This window comes from Oncorhynchus mykiss, chromosome 1, assembly GCF_013265735.2.
Source record: "Oncorhynchus mykiss isolate Arlee chromosome 1, USDA_OmykA_1.1, whole genome shotgun sequence".
NCBI classification, from domain to species: Eukaryota; Metazoa; Chordata; class Actinopteri; order Salmoniformes; family Salmonidae; genus Oncorhynchus; species Oncorhynchus mykiss.
This window is the reverse complement of record NC_048565.1, coordinates 37,837,910-37,854,897: the sequence shown is the minus strand read 5'-3', so window position 1 is coordinate 37,854,897 and position 16,988 is coordinate 37,837,910. Positions and strand designations below refer to the sequence as shown.

At 40.3% G+C, this 16,988-nt stretch overlaps 1 long non-coding RNA gene across 1 annotated transcript in view; it reads right to left on the bottom strand.

The window, feature by feature from the left end:
- Positions 1-5,646: 5,646 nt before the first annotated feature.
- The window catches only part of LOC110522363, a 54,810-nt gene continuing 43,468 nt past the window's right edge, over positions 5,647-16,988 (bottom strand). Inside the window, exon 3 of the long non-coding RNA XR_002473300.2 lies at positions 5,647-7,968. This is a non-coding gene — a long non-coding RNA (uncharacterized LOC110522363). The remainder of the gene's footprint in view (positions 7,969-16,988) is intronic.

The following is a 16,988-nucleotide window of genomic DNA, read 5'->3' as shown; positions in this document are numbered from 1 at the left end:
TGTGGCGTTGACCGACACTGTGGTTTTGGGAATAAACATTCCACATTTCAACTACCCTGCTCTCTGCGCCTGACTCCTCCACCCACTACTTCTAGAAGTACATGACAAGCAAAGGTCCTTGTGAAGATGCTGGAGTAAACAGGTACAAAAGTATTTATATCCACAGTTAAATGGGTCCTATATCGTCATAACCTGAAAGGCCGCTCAGCAAAGAAGAAGCCACTGTTCCAAAACCACCATAAAAAAGCCAGACTACGGTTTGCAAATGCACACAGGGACAAAGATTGTACTTTTTGGAGATATGTCCTCTGGTCTGATGAAACAAAAATAGAACTGTTTGGCCATAATGACCATCATTAGTTTTGGAGGAAAAAGGGGGAGGCTTGCAAGCTGAAGAATACCATCCCAATCGTGAAGCACGAGGGTGGCAGCATCATGTTGTGTGGGTGCTTTGCTGCAGGAGGGACTGGTGTTCTTCACAAAATAGATGGCATCATGAGGGTGGAAAACTACGTGGATATATTGAAGCAACATCTCAAGACATCAGTCAGGAAGTTAAAGCTTGGTCGCAAATGGGTCTTACAAATGGACAATGACCCCAAGCATACTTCCAAAGTTGTGGCAAAATGGCTTTAATTTTAAGGACAACAAAGTCAAGGTATTGGAGTGGCCATCAAAGCCCTGAACTCATTCCTATAGAAAAGGTGCAGGCAGAGCGGAAAAAGAGGGGTGCAAGCAAGGAGGCCTACAAACCTGACTCAGTTACACCAGCTCTGTCAGGAGGAATGGGACAAAATTCACCCAATTTATTGTGGGACGCTTGTGGAGGCTACCCGAAACGTTTGACCCAAGTCAAACATTTAAAGGCAATGCTACCAAATACTAATTGAGTGTATGTAAACGTCTGACCCACTGGGAATGTAATGAAAGAATTATAAGCTGAAACAAATCATTCTCTCTACTTTTACTCTGACATTTCACATTCTTAAAATAAAGTGGTGATCCAAACTGACCTAAGACAGGACATTTTTCCTAGGATTAAATGTCAGGAATTGTGAAAAACTGTGTTTAAATGTATTTGGCTAAGCTGTATGTAAACGTCCGACTTCAAATCTTTACCTTTAAAGAGATTTGTGGATGTCCATATCATTTCGAATGATATGCTATGAATTACAAATTGTATGATATGTTTCGAATAGCACCTTGTACAATTTGTTTCCGAATTTCAATTTGTACATTTTGTTACAAAATGTGTAAATGATTGATATGTTATGAATTCCAATTTGTTGTAGCTAGCGTAAGTTAGGTGGCTAACGCTAATGTTTGCTGGGTGGATAATAGTAGCTAGGCTAGGAGTTAGGGTTAAGGGGTAGGCTAGGGGATGGGTTAGCTAACATGCTAAGTAGTTGCAATGTAGATAAAAAGTAGAAAGTAGTTGCAAAGTTAAAATGCTAAAAATGTCTCTGATGACATTCAAACATGAAACCTTTTGGTTGCCAGATGTTCGCATTATACATCTACCCATCCAACCCGATCAACCACCCTACTTTCGTTTTTTTGCCTTAAGTAACTTTCTGTCTTATGTAACCATACCAAACATAACATATCAACATAATTTAAGTGTCTAGGATTTACATTAACTTGTTACGTCTAGTCTATGAGACCAGACTTGGTGGGGAAGAGAAATGCTGTTTCTAGATGGTTCTAAAAACCATGTCAACCCCCCGATGGGGACAGCACCCAAATGGAATGCAGTCATCTGGCTCTGACAAAAAGAAATAAGTTAAGGCCCCGAAAAGGACTGCTTTATTTTTATATTGTTCCCATGACAAAATGGACCTTGGGCAACTCCAAACCCATCCACACAAGCATCTTCAATGGCTGTCTCACCCCCTAGGGATGACATAAAGCATTGAGAGAGAGAGAGATTCTCTGTCAGACCTGGGCTTGACAGTAAGTCTCAGTAAGACAAAAATAGTGGTGTTCCAAATAAGGTCCAGTTGCCAGGACCATGAATACAAAATTCAATCTAGACACCGTTGCCCTAGAGCACACAAAAAACTATACATACCTTGGCCTAAACATCAGCACCACAGGTAACTTTCGTAAAGCTGTGAACGACCTGAGCGACATGGCAAGAAGGGCCTTCTATGCCATCAAAAGGAGCATAAAATTCGACATACCAATTAGGATCTGACAAAAATATTTGAATCAGTTAAAGAACCCATTATGGTTGTGAGGTCTGGGAGGTCTGGGGTCTGATCACCTACCAAGAATTCACAAAACGTGACAAACACCGAATTGAGACTGCATGTAGACTTCAGCAAAACTGTCCTCTGTGTACAAATAATGCATGCAAATAATGCATGAGGTTAAGAATTAGGCCGATACTCGCTAAATATCAAAATCCAGAAAAGAGACGTTAAATTCTACAACCAACTAAAAGGAAGCGATTCCCAAACATTCCATAACAAAGCCATAATATACAGAGAAATTAACATGGAGAAGAGCCCCCTAACCAAGCTGGTCCTGGTGCTCTGTTCACAAACACAAACAGACCACACAGAGCCCCAGGACAGCAACACGATTAGATCCAACCAAATCATGAGAAAACATAAAGATAATTACTTGACACATTGGAATGAAAAACTGAGCAAATTATAATGCTATTTGGCCCTAAACAGAGAATACACAGTGGCAGAATACCTGACCACTGTGACTGACCCAGAATTAAGGAAATCTTTGACTATGTACAGACTCAGTGAGCATAATCTTGCTATTGAGAACAGCCGCCAAAGGCAGACCTGGCTCTCAAGAGAAGACAGGCTATGTGCACACTGCCCACAAAATGAGGTGAAACCTTTCTAACCTGACAAATGTATGAGTAGAGACACATATTTCCCTCAGGTTACATAGACCCACAAAGAATTAAAACGCATCCAATTTTGATAAACCCCCATATATATTGAGTAAAATACCACAGTGTGCAATCACAGCACACAACAAAAGGGCAACCAGTGAAGAACAAACAAAATTATAAATACAACATATAATTGTTTATTTATTTTCCCATTTGTACTTTAACTATTTGCACATCATTAGAACACTGTATATAGACATAATAGGATATTTCAAATGTCTTTATTCTTTTGGAACTTTTGTGAGTGTAATGCTTACTGTTAATTCTTTATAGTTTATTTCACTTTTTGTTTATCATCTATTTTACTTGCTTTCCCATGCCTGAAATTGAGAATTGAGAGAGAGTGAGAGAGACACACAGAGAGACCAGGTGCAGACATTCCCCTCTCAGTAAAATACTGCCCTGAAGGAACAAAAGATAAGGCTGGACCCAATAGACATATAATGTCTTATGTATTTTTTACTTGTAAGACTGTTCTAAGACAGATGGAATCTTATGGACCATGTGCTTGATTTGTTTAATCCTATCCCTATTATATGTTTCCTTAGAAGCCACCATTCCCCAAGTGGTCCAATGCTTTTAACCAGACTTTTATTCAATAATTTCTTATTTTTTAAGTAAGATATTTTCAATCACTGCTAAGTTAGTAACAGTAAGCCTTGTGTCTGTTGTAATTTGAATGAAAAGTAGGTAATTAGAATCACAAGATTGTTATAGTCAGAGAAGATTAACATGATTGACACAAGTAATAGACATGAAATAATAGAGAAAATACAAGAAAGAGATGTCCAAAACCAGTTTCACAAGTATAGTCACCTCCCAAATTATTGGCACACATAAAGATTAACATAAATAATACAATATTAAGCTATATTGTCTGCTCTAAACATTTTGACAATTATTTTATTTCATACTAATACAATGGCAGTCAAAAACGTGATTTATTTTAATATATATATATACATATATTTCCACGCTATGAGGTTGGAATAATACTGTGAAAGTGTGAAAATTATGATAGTGACCTTTTCGTGTAAGAGCTGTTTGAAAAAACCACCTGAAATTTCAGCCTGTTGTGGTGGGATGGAGTTTTGGCCTGCTGGTGACATCAATTGGTCTATTAATATTAACTAAACAGAGATTCATTTTAAAAGTAAAATGTTAATGCAGATTCAATTTTGTTTTAATTGAATTACATGAATCTTTAGGGGTGCCAAAATCTATCTATTTGAGAAAAAACAGTATTACCTGTTAAACAAAATCTCTTTCTCTGAGCAATTGTATTAGTATAAAATAATATAATTTATATTTTTTTGCATTCAATATAGCTCAGTATTTGTATTATTTATTTTATCAAGGGTGCCAACCATTTTGGAGGTGACTATGCTTTAAGGACTTCAATCAAAGCAATCGTTTTTTTAATCTCTTCCCTTTGTAGTGCTGCAATACTTCAGCCAATACTGATAGAATGTAATTTCAGTGAAGCAGACATTTACGAGTGTGATGCATGAAATGGAGTTGGGTTGTGCAGTGTATCACAATGGATATCATCAATCAAGTGGCAACATCATTTATATTTTAAATTCTTATGAAATATACATGTTCTGATGTAGAATGCCAACCAAAAACCACACAGGTGATAAAAGTAATCAAAGATTCTCCCCGGAGAGGCAGGCTGGTGGTGGAGAGCCCAGTATCACAGATGAGTGGAGTGTCTCCAGGGTTGATCTCCCCACAGTCAGCTAGAGGTTGAAAACCAAGGTGGAAATGAAGAGTTCTATCAGTCTATGCAGCACCCATGGGAATAGCCTTTATTACAGGGGAAGTTCTAGAAGATGAGTCTCAGTGAGAAACACCCAGCTCAATGGAGACTTGGAGTCGGAGGATGTCCCATACAATATTATAGGGATATATTTTTGTAATCTGGGATACTTTGGATACATCATTTTTGGGGGGATACATGCCAAAATTATCTCAGTGAAAAATGTGTTATGTAGTGAGTTGATTATTATGTTACGCATTTGCAGTATGACAGTATAACTTTTCTGATTAAAACCTTTTTAACCATGCTAAAAACAGCATGCTAACGTGAACACAACCGTACCATCTATCATCTACTCTATGTGCCATCAACCTCCTAAACTCATCCTCAAAATGTCTTTGAAATTGGAGCAGGTGTACTGTTTTACTGTGTCGCCTAGCTGGGCTGAAACAAGAGGAACAGCCTTAGTCCCATGGCACTCCTATAATTTATGTGGAGAATATTAAACACCAAGCGCTATTGATCTCCCTCTCTTTATGTGACGTCCTCCTGCTGGGAATAGCTGCTGAGGCCTTGTTAGGCACCCACCAGAGGAAGGAGAGATCCTGTCAAGATTTTTTTCAGAGGGACCTCAACACTTTGGTCTCGTTGTATCCGCAATGTCAAACCCTACACATTAAGCCCTCATCTTTTTTACAGGCTCAGTCTATATTTATTGTGCATAAATATAGACTGTAGGGAAAAGGGAGAGATTATCTATTGTAGATATGGTACAATGTCAGAAGTGGTAAATATAGTAAAATATAGCTACAGGTGAACTGTAACGATACACTGCTTTGGCGTTAGGGAGATGAAAATGTTCCAAAATATCAGCTAAAATATGGATACCATTAAAAGCAATATCAAATGATGTTTATTCAGGGAAGCGATTATATGTCAGTGAAAAAAAGTAAATAGTAAACACTTCAAAATGCATAGATGAATTTAATATAATGCAGGATACTGTTTACACATTTTGGTTATCCGAAGCCCATTACCGGTCGCCATTTAACATTTATCCAGAGTGCATGAAGCTTTACAGGCTCTGGAACTCACTTTTTGTGTATCTGTACATTACTATTCATATTTTTAACAACTTCAACTTCTACTTTACTACATTCCTAGTAAAAATATTGTACTTTTTACTCTACACATTTTCGCTGACACCCAAAAGTACTCATTAATAGCAGGACAAGAACATGGTCGAATTCACACACTTATCAAGAGAACATCCCTGGTCATCCCTACTGCCTCTGATCTGGCAGACTCACTAAATGCAAATGCTTTGTTTGTAAATTATGTCTGCATTTTTTACTGTGCCCCTGGCTATCTGTAAATTGAAAAAAAAAGAATTTGTGCCATTTGGTTTGCTTAATATTAGCAATCTGAAAATGTTATGCTTTTACTTTTGATACTTAAATATATTTTTTAATTACATTTACTTTTGATTCATACAGTAAGTGTATTTAAAACCAAATACTTTTAGACTTTTACACAATTAGCATTTTATTGGGCGACTTTCACCTTTACGTGAGTCATTTTCTATGACGCCATCTTAACTTTTACTTGTCAGGCAATTGGGTACTTTTCCCACCACTATTTGAGATACTCTTTAAAGTTTCAGAAGTTATCGGGAGATGGGCAGGGACTTCGCTGTCCTGACATTACGGTGAAAATTGTTCCATCATCGGCATGCTAGGACAGAGAATAGCTTTGACAAGGATGAGCGGGAACTGCCCTTCCAATAGGGTGGCAGGGCCAAGAGACCAGAGGTGGCAGAACAGAGTGTTTCAGTTGGGGTGTAGGGTTTGACCACAGTTCCCATTGCTGCTGCATAGGCAAGCACCAAGGTCTTGAAGATTATGTGAGCTTCGACTGGAAGCCAGTGGAGTGTGCAGAAGAGCGTGGTGGCATGGGAGAACTTGGGAAGGTTGAACACCAGGCACCAGAGGTTTGAAGGCACAAGTGGGGAGCCCAGTCAACAGAGAGTTGCAGTAGTGTAGACGGGAAATGACAAGTGCCTAGATCAGTACCTGCTCTGCTTCCTGTGTGAGGAAAGATTATACTCTACGGCTGTTGTAGAGCGTGAACCTGCAGGAGTGAATCACTGCTTGATGTTTGCAGAGAATGACAGGGTGTTGTCCAGGGTCACGCCAAGGTTCTTTGCACTCTGGGAGGGAGACACCCTGGAGTTATCAACTGTGATGGAGATGTCTTGGAGCGGGCAGGCCTTCCCCAGGAGGAAGAGCAGCTTCATCGTGTTGAGATTGAGCCTGAGGTGGTGGGCCAACATCCAAGCTGAGATGTCTGCCAAGTATGCAGAGATGTGTCACCACCTGGGTATCAGAAGTGGAGAAGGAGAAAAGAAGTTGAGCACCATCCACATACAGTAGCAATGATAGGAGAGACCATGTGAGGATATCAAGAGCTTGGGATTATAAAGGTTCTATCCGCAAAAATATGATTCTGAGAAGGTTGGCGTTCATTTTCGAAACCCTCATTTGTTTGAATGGTGTCAGCAATTTTTATATTGTATTATTCTGAACTTAACAACATGAATTAGGGTATTTAGAGTACTATATAGGTAGAGGACATTGAACTGAACAAGGCTATGTCAATAGCAACATTTTGACAAAAATGCCTATAGAACCTTATAGTCCCAAACTTTCGATATGACAGAGCTGAGTGCAGACAAAGATCCTCTGTTTGAAGCAAACTTCCAGGTAGAATGCAATACAGCAGTGTGCAGAGCCTGAGATGTCCCGCCCTGAGAGGATGAAGAGGACAATCTGACTGTTCATGGTGTTGAAGGCAGCAGATAGATCTATGAGGATGAGAACAGATGAGAGAGAGTCATCTTTGACAGAGCGAAGAGCCTCCCTGACAGAGGAGAGTTGTCTCAGTTGAGTGAGCTGCCTTGAAGCCTGACTGGTTAAGGTCAAGAAGATCATTCTCAGAGAGATAGCGAGAGATGTGGCCATAGACAGCACGCTCAAGTGTTTTGGAAGGAAAAGAAAGAAGGGATACTGATCTGTAGTTTTTGACATCAGAGGGGTTGAGTGTTGTTTTCTTGAGGAGGGGAGCAACTGGCCATCTGAAGGTACGCAGCCAATGGTCAGGAATGAGTTGATGTGGGACATGAGGAATGGTAGATGGTCTCCAGATATTGTCAGGAGAAGGGAGGAGGAGATGGGGTCAAGTGGACAGGTTGTCTGGTGGCCGGACATCACTAGTCACAGTATTTCATCTGGAGAGAGAGAGGGGAGAAAGAGGTCAATAAATATAGTGGTTCTGTGTGAGTGGACCAGTTGACTCCGTAGCGTGAGTGAATGAGGAGCGTAGGTCATCAACCTTTTTTTCAATGTGGTTGACTAAGTCATTAGCAGAGAGGGAGTACGGAGGGAGGATTAAAAGGAAACTACCCTTTTTTTCAATTTTCACCAAAAAATGACGGACCCAAATTTAACCGCCTGTAGCTCAGGACCTGAAGCAAGGATATGCGTGTTCTTGATACCATTTGAAAGGAAACACGTTGAAGTTTTTGAAAATGTGAAATGGATGTAGGAGAATATAACACATTAGATCCAATCAAAGATAATACAAAGAAAAAACATGCGTATTAATTAATTCATTAATAATATACAGTACCAGTCAAAAGTATGGAAACACCTATCCATTCAAGGGTCCTTTATTTTACTATTTTCTTCATTGTAGAATAACAGTGAAGACATTAAAACTATGAAATAACACATATGGAATCATTTGGTAACCAAAAAAGGGTTAAGCAAATCAAACTATATTTTATATTTGAGTTTCTTGAAAGTAGCCACCTTTTGCATTGATGACAGTTTTGCACACTTGCTATTATCTTAACCAGCTCCAAGAATTAGTCACCTGGAAAACGTTTCAATTAACAGGTGTGCCTTGTAAAAAAGTTAATGTGGAATTTCTTTCCTTCTTAATAATTTTGAGACAATCAGTTGTGATGTGACAAGGTAAAGGTGGTATACAGATTATAGCTCTATTTGGTAAAAGACCACATCCATATTATGGCAAGGACAACTCAAATAAGCAAGTCAATCCGGAAAATTTCAAGAACTTTGAAAGTTTCTTTAAGTGCAGTTGCAAAACCATCAAGCGCTATCATGAAACTGACACTCATGAGGACTGCCACAGGAAAGGAAGACCAATAGATACCTCTGCTACAGAGGATAAGTTCATTGGAGTTACCTGAACTTCAGATTCCAGCCCAAATCATGTATGATTCTCACCGTAAAGCATGGAGGAGGAGGTGTGAAAGTGCTGTGATGTTGACACTGACTTTGATTTATTTAGAATGCAAGGCACACTTAACCAGCATGGCTACCACAGCATTCTATACCGATGCGCCATCTCATCTGGTTTGTGCTTAGTGGGACTATAATTTATTTTTCAAGGGGACAATGATCTAAAACACACCTCCAGGAGGTGGGCTATTTAACCAGGGAGAGTGATGGAGTGATAAAAAAGATGACCTGGCATCCACAATCATATGGCCTCAACCCAATAAGATGGTTTGGGATGAGATGAACCACAGAGTGAAGGAAAACCAGCCAACAAGTACTGAGCATATGTCGGAACTCCTTCAAGAATGTTGGAAAAGTATTCCTCAGGAAGCTGGTTGAGAGATTGCCAAGCATGTCATCAAGGCAAAGGGTGGCTACTTTGAAGAATCTATAATATTAAATATATTTAGATTTTCTTAACACTTTTTTGGTTACAACATGATTCCATTTACGTTATTTCATAGTTTTGATGTCTTCGCTATTATTCTACAATGTTGAACATTTTAATAATATAGAAAAACCCTTGAATGAGTAGGTGTGTCCAAACTTTTTACTCGTACTGTATATACAGTGTATCCAGAAGTATTCATATCCCTACACTTTTTCAAAATTTTGTTACGTCACAGCCTTTTTCTAAAATGAGTAAAATATTTGTTTCTCATCTATCTACACATAAAAAACTGATATGACATTTACAAAAGTATTCAGACCTTTTACTCAGTACTTTGTTGAAGAACCTTTGGCAGCTATCACAGCCTTTTACAGCCTTTTGCAGTCTTTTTGAGAACGAGGCAACAAGCATGGCACACCTCTATTTGGGGAGTTTCTCCCATTATTCTCTGCAGATCCTCTCAAGCTCTGTCAGCTTGGATGGGGAGTGTCGCTTTTCAGCTACTTTCAGGTATCTCCAGAGATGTTTTATCAGGTTAAAGTCCAGGCTCTAGCTGGGCCACTCAAGGACATTCAGAATCTTGTCCCGAAGCCACTGCCGCATTGTCTTGGCTGTATGCTTAGTGTCGTTGTCCTGTTGGAAGGTAAACATGTGACAGAGTCTTAGGTCATGACAGCTCTGGTTTTCATCAATGATCTCTCTGTACTTTGCTCTGTTCATCTTTCCCTCTATCCTCACTAATCTCCCAGTCCATGCTGCTGAAAAACATCCAAACAGCATGAAGCTGCCACCACCATGCTTCACTGTAGGGAGGGTATTGCCCAGGTCATGAGAGGAGTCTGTCACTCAGGCCAAAGAGTTCAACCTTGGTTTCATCAGACCAGAGAATCTTGTTTCTCAGGGTCTGAGTCCTTTAGGTGACTTTTTTCTGAAAAAAACTATTTTCACTTTGTCAACATGGGGAATTGTGTGTAGATTCACAAAGATTTTTAACCAGCCATGCTGGTTAAGTTTGCCTTTAATTCTAAAAATATAATTGACAGTGTCACCAGCAAAGCACCCCCACACCATCACACCTCCTCCTCCATGCTTAACGGTGGGAACCACACATGGAGATGTCATCCATTCACCTACTCTGCATCTCACAAAGACACGGTTGTTGGAACCAAAAATCTAAAATTTGGACTCAGAACAAAGGACAGATTTACTCCGGTCTAATGTTCATTGGTCCTGTTTTTTGGCCCAAATAAGTCTCTTCTTATTATTGGTGTCCTTTAGTAGCGGTTTCTTTGAAGCAATTTGACCTTGAAGGCCTGATTCACGCAGTCTCCTCTGAACAGTTGATGTTGAGACTGAACTCTGTTAAGCATTTATTTATTTTTGCTGCATTTTCTGAGGTAACTAATGAACTTATCCTCTGCAGCAGAGGTAACTCTGGGTTTTCCTTTATTGTGGAGATCCGCATAAGAGCCAGTTTCATCATAGTGCTTCATGGTTTTGCAACTGCACTTGAAGAAACTGTCAAAGTTCTTGACATTTTTCGGATTGACTGACCTTCATGTCTTAAAGTAATGATGGAGTGTTGTTTATCTTTGTTTATTTGAGTTGTTCTTGCCATAATATGGACTTGGTATTTTACCAGATAGGGCTATCTTCTGTATACCACCCTTACCTTGTCACAACATAAATGACTGGCTCAAACTCATTAATAAGGACTGAAATTCCACAAATTAACTTTTAACAAAAAACAGCACATTGTATCACTTTTTATTGATCTCTATAAGGCTTTTGATACAGTTGATCATGCTATACTGAGTCAGAGATTGTCAAGCTTGGGTCTTTCAGAACATGCAGTTGCATGGTTTGCTAACCATCTGTCTGATAGAACTCAGGAAACTCAATTTGATGGGCTCATGTCTGTTACATTATCTGTCTGTAATGGTTTGCCCCAGAGCTCTGCACTTGGTCCCCTCTTATAAACTATTTATATACTGTAAATAATTTAGACAAATGTAAAAAATGCGCAACTTCACTTTTATGCGGAAGATACTGTTATTTATTGTTTTGCCTTGTCTCTCACAAAAGCTTTCCAGATCTTGCAAATTTCTTTTTATGCTGTTCAACATACCTTGTGTCAATTGAAGCTTATCTACAATACTGACAAAACTCAACTAATGGTGTTTCCGGAAGCAAGAAATAGACCTCTGAACCTTTCACCTATTACTACCTGTCAGGGAAATGAGATTGAGGCTGTAACCTTATATAAATATCTTGGAATTTTAGTTGATGATGGACTCTCCTTTAAATTGCATATTTAACAATTTACAAAAAATTGAAGTTGACTTTAGGATTAAGAATGTTTTTCTTTTGAAGCCAGAAAAAGGCTATCAGCTACATTTATGCCTTTACTAGACCATAGGGATATTTTATATATGAATGCTTCCGCTCAGTGTTTGAAATCAATTGACACCCTTTACCATGGAGCATTGATATTTATTTTAAACTGCAAAACCCTTACGCACCACTGCACTCTATTTAGAAGGGTTGGATGACCTTCTCTAGTCAATCGTAGGCTCAGTCGCTGTTATACTTTTATTTACAAATCCATTTTGCGTTTACTAACATTTTATTTTAGTATTTTTATTGTTCAGACATGTGGTGGCTACTCTCTTCGTTCGTAGGACTTTATCCTGCTAAGTGTTCCAAATATCCAAACTGAATTTGGTAAAAGGGCTTTTATGTACACTGCATATCGGCTTGGAACGCCTTACAAAATACTTTCAAACTGGAAGAACTTGTCCCAATTGGTGTATTTAAATCATTGATTAAGGATTTTTGAGGCTGATTCCCTGACCTGTCAATGCTTTAATTTGTTGTTTAATTACTTTGTTTTACTCTTGTGAATTCTATGATTATTTACTAGATTACCTGTAATTGTGTAATGACTTGGTGCTGCCTACCTTGCCCAGGACGCTCTTGAAAAAGAGATTTCAAATCTTTATTAGCCCTTCCTGGTTAAATAAAGGTTAAATAAAATGTTAAAAAACAAAGCACACCTGCTAATTGAAATGCATTCCAGGTGACTACCCTCATGAAGCTGGTTGAGACAATGCCAAAAGTGTGCAAAGCTGTCATCAAGTCGTCTACTGCAGCGATAGCCTGCAAAGTAATGTCATACTTTCCAGGTCCATAACCAAACAGTTCGAACTACTAATTTTAAAAATGTCTCTCTCCAGAAATAAGTCTCTCACTGTTGCCGCCTGCTACCGACCCCCCTCAGCTCCCAGCTGTGCCCTGGACACCATTTGTGAATTGATCACCCCCCATCTAGCTTCAGAGTTTGTTCTGTTAGGTGACCTAAACTGGGATATGCTTAAGTTGAAACTCTGGGGCAGTATTTCATTTTTGGATGAAAAACGTTCCCGTTTTAAACAAGATATTTTGTCACGAAAAGATGCTCAACTATGTATATAATTGACAGCTTTGGAAAGAAAACACCCTGACGTTTCCAAAACTGCAAAGATATTATCTGTGAGTGCCAAAGAACTGATGCTACAGGCAAAACCAAGATGAAATTTCAAACAGGAAGTGAGCAAAATTTTTGAGGCGCTGTTTTCCATTGTCTCCTTATATGGCTGTGAATGCGCAAGGAATGAGCCTACACTTTCTGTCGTTTCCCCAAGGTGTTTGCAGCATTGTGACGTATTTGTAGGCATATCATTGGAAGATTGACCATAAGAGACCACATTTACCAGGTGTCCGCCTGGTGTCCTGCGTCGAAATTGGTGCGTAATCTCCAGCTGCAAGTATTCTTCCATGTGATTCAGAGGAGAAACCAGACTTCCACGAACGATATATCATCGAAGAGATATGTGAAAAACACCTTGAGGATTGATTCTAAACAACGTTTGCCATGTTTCAGTCGATATTATGGAGTTAATTTGGAAAAAAGTTTGGCGTTTTGATGACTGAATTTTTTTTTTGTTGGTAGCCAAACGTGATGAACAAAACGGAGCGATTTCTCCTACACAAATAATCTTTTTGGAAAATCTGAACATTTGCTATCTAACTGAGAGTCTCCTCATTGAAAACATCCAAAGTTCTTCAAAGGTAAATGATTTTATTTGAATGCTTTTCTTGTTTTTGTGAAAATGTTGCCCGCTGAATGCTACGCTAAATGCTACGCTAGCTATCAATACTCTTACACAAATGCTTGTTTTGCTATGGTTGAAAAGCATATTTTGAAAATCTGAGATGACAGTGTTGTTAACAAAAGGCTAAGCTTGAGAGCTAGCATATTTATTTCATTTAATTTGTGATTTTCATTAAATAGTAAACGTTGCGTTATGGTAATGGACTTGAGGCTGTATTTACGATCCCGGATCCGGGATGGCTAGTACAATCTACAATCTAAGCTAAATGCCCTCAATCTCACACAAATCATCAAGGAACCCACCAGGTACAACCCTAAATCTGTAAACAAGGGCACCCTCATAGACGTCACCCTGACCAACTGGCCCTCCAAATACACCTCCGCTGTCTTCAACCAGGATCTCAGCGATCACTGCCTCATTGCCTTTATCCGCTACGGATCCGCAGTCAAACGACTACCCCTCATCACTGTCAAACGCTCCCTAAAACACTTCTGCGAGCAGGCCTTTCTAATCGACCTGGCCCGGGTATCCTGGAAGGATATTGACCTCATCCCGTCAGTTGAGGATGCCTGGTCAGTCTTTAGAAATAAACTTCCTCACCATTTTAGATAAACATGCTCCGTTCAAAAAATGCAGAACTAAGAACAGATATAGCCCTTAGTTCACTCCAGACCTGACTGCCCTCGACCAGCACAAAAACATCCTGTGGCGGACTGCAATAGCATCGAATAGTCCCCGCGATATGCAACTGTTCAGGGAAGTTAGGAACCAATACACGCAGTCAGTCAGGAAAGCCAAGGCCAGCATCTTCAGGCAGAAATTTGCATCCTGTAGCTCTAACTCCAAAAAGTTCTGGGACACTATAAAGTCCATGGAGAACAAGAGCACCTCCTCCCAGCTGCCCACTGCACTGAGGCTAGGTAACACGGTCACCACCGATAAATCCATGATTATTGAAAACTTCAACAAGCATTTCTCAACGGCTGGCCATGCCTTCCTCCTGGCTACTCCAACCTCGGCCAACAGCCCCCCCCCCCCCCGCAGCTACTCGCCCAAGCCTCTCCAGGTTCTCCTTTACCCAAATCCAGATAGCAGATGTTCTGAAAGAGCTGCAAAACCTGGACCTGTACAAATCAGCTGGGCTTGACAATCTGGACCCTCTATTTCTGAAACTATCCGCCGCCATTGTCGCAACCCCTATTACCAGCCTGTTCAACCTCTCTTTCATATCGTCTGAGATCCCCAAGGATTGGAAAGCTGCCGCAGTCATCCCCCTCTTCAGAGGGGGAGACACCCTGGACCCAAACTGTTACAGACCTATATCCATCCTGCCCTGCCTATCTATGGTCTTCTAAAGCCAAGTCAACAAACAGGTCACTGACCATCTCGAATCCCACCGTACCTTCTCCGCTGTGCAATCTGGTTTCCGAGCCGGTCACAGGTGCACCTCAGCCACGCTCAAGGTACTAAACGATATCATAACCGCCATCGATAAAAGACAGTCCTGTGCGGCCGTCTTCATCGACCTGGCCAAGGCTTCGACTCTGTCAATCACCATATTCTTAGCGGCAGACTCAGTAGCCTCCGTTTTTCTAATGACTGTCACGAACCGGCTCAAAGCCCGTAACAAAGGGAGACAACGTGGAGATAAGGAGTAACAAAAGATATTTATTAACTAAAGCAACTAAGGAAAATATACAATGATGTGTGTAATCAGTAATCAGTAGCGTAAGTGAGTGTTTTGCATGCATGAATGTGATAATGCAGGGTGTTGAAAGGTGCCAAAGCAAACAAACAAAAAGTCAACAAGAACCACAACACAATCTACAAATGTCTGCATGGAGAGAGTCTCCTCCATGAATGGGGAAGGGGTGTATTTATCCTGGGAAACACCTGGGCCCAGGTGTATCCCATGTAGCTGACGACCCTCTCAACTCCGCCCACCGGCATCCTAATAAGGAAGGAAACAAGAACAAAGACAAAATATGGCAGACAGAGTGGGAGGGTCGTCACATGACTGCCTTGCCTGGTTCACCAACTACTTTGCAGACAGAGTTCAGTGTGTAAAATTGGAGGGCATGTTGTCCGGTCCTCTGGCAGTCTCTATGGGGGTGCCACAGGGTTCAATTCTCGGGCCGACTCTTTTCTCTGTATATATCAATGATGTTGCTCTTGCTGCGGGCGATTCCCTGATCCACCTCTACGCAGACGACCCCATTCTGTATACTTCCGGCCCTTCCTTGGACACTGTAAACTCTCCTTCCAGACTCATATCAAACATCTCCAATCTAAAATCAAATCTAGAGTCGGCTTTCTATTCCGCAACAAAGCCTCCTTCACTTACGCCGCCAAACTTACCCTAGTAAAACTGACTATCCTACCGATCTTCGACTTCGGCGATGTCATCTACAAAATAGCTTCCAATAAACTGGATGCAGTTTATCACAGTGCCATCCGTTTTGTTACTAAAGCACCTCTTATACCACCCACCACTGCGACCTGTATGCTCTAGTCGGCTGGCCCTTGCTACATATTCGTCGCCAGACCCACTGGCTCCAGGTCATCTTCAAGTCCATGCTAGGTAAAGCTCCGCCTTATCTCAGTTCACTGGTCACGATAGCAACACCCACCCGTAGCACGCGCTCCAGCCGGTGTATCTCACTGATCATCCCTAAAGCCAACACCTCATTTGGCCGCCTTTCGTTCCAGTTCTCTGCTGCCTGTGACTGGAACGAATTGCAAAAATCGCTGAACGCTGCAGCTGTACATAGTCTATCGGTAAATAGCCCACCCAATTGACCTACCTCATCCCCATACTGTTTATATTGATTTACTTTTCTGCTCTTTTGCACACCAGTATCTCTACCTGTACATGACCATCTGATCATTTATCACTCCAGTGTTAATCTGCAAAATTGTAATTATGCCTTTTGCACACAATGTATATAGACTCTCTTTTTTTTTTTTACTTGTTAATTGTTTACTCCATGTGTAACTCTCTGTTGTCTGTTCACACTGCTATGCTTTATCTTGGCCAGGTCACAGTTGTAAATGATAGGCTAGTTGAGAACAAGTTATCTGGTTAAATAAAGGTGAAATAAAAAATAAAAAATAAAACAATTTGAAGAAAGTCACATAAAACATGTGTTTTACATTTTTTATGTTACTACATGACTCTATGTTATTTCATAGTTTTGATGACCTCACTATTATTCTACAATGTAGAAAATATGGCATCATGAAGAAAAACCCTGGAATGAGTCAGTGTGTCCAGACATTTGACTGGTACTGTATATGCAGTTTAGCAGGCGTTTTTATCAAAAGCGACTTACAGTCACGCAAGCAAACATTTTACGTATGGGTGGTCCCAGGAATGGAACCCCACTACCGTGGTTGT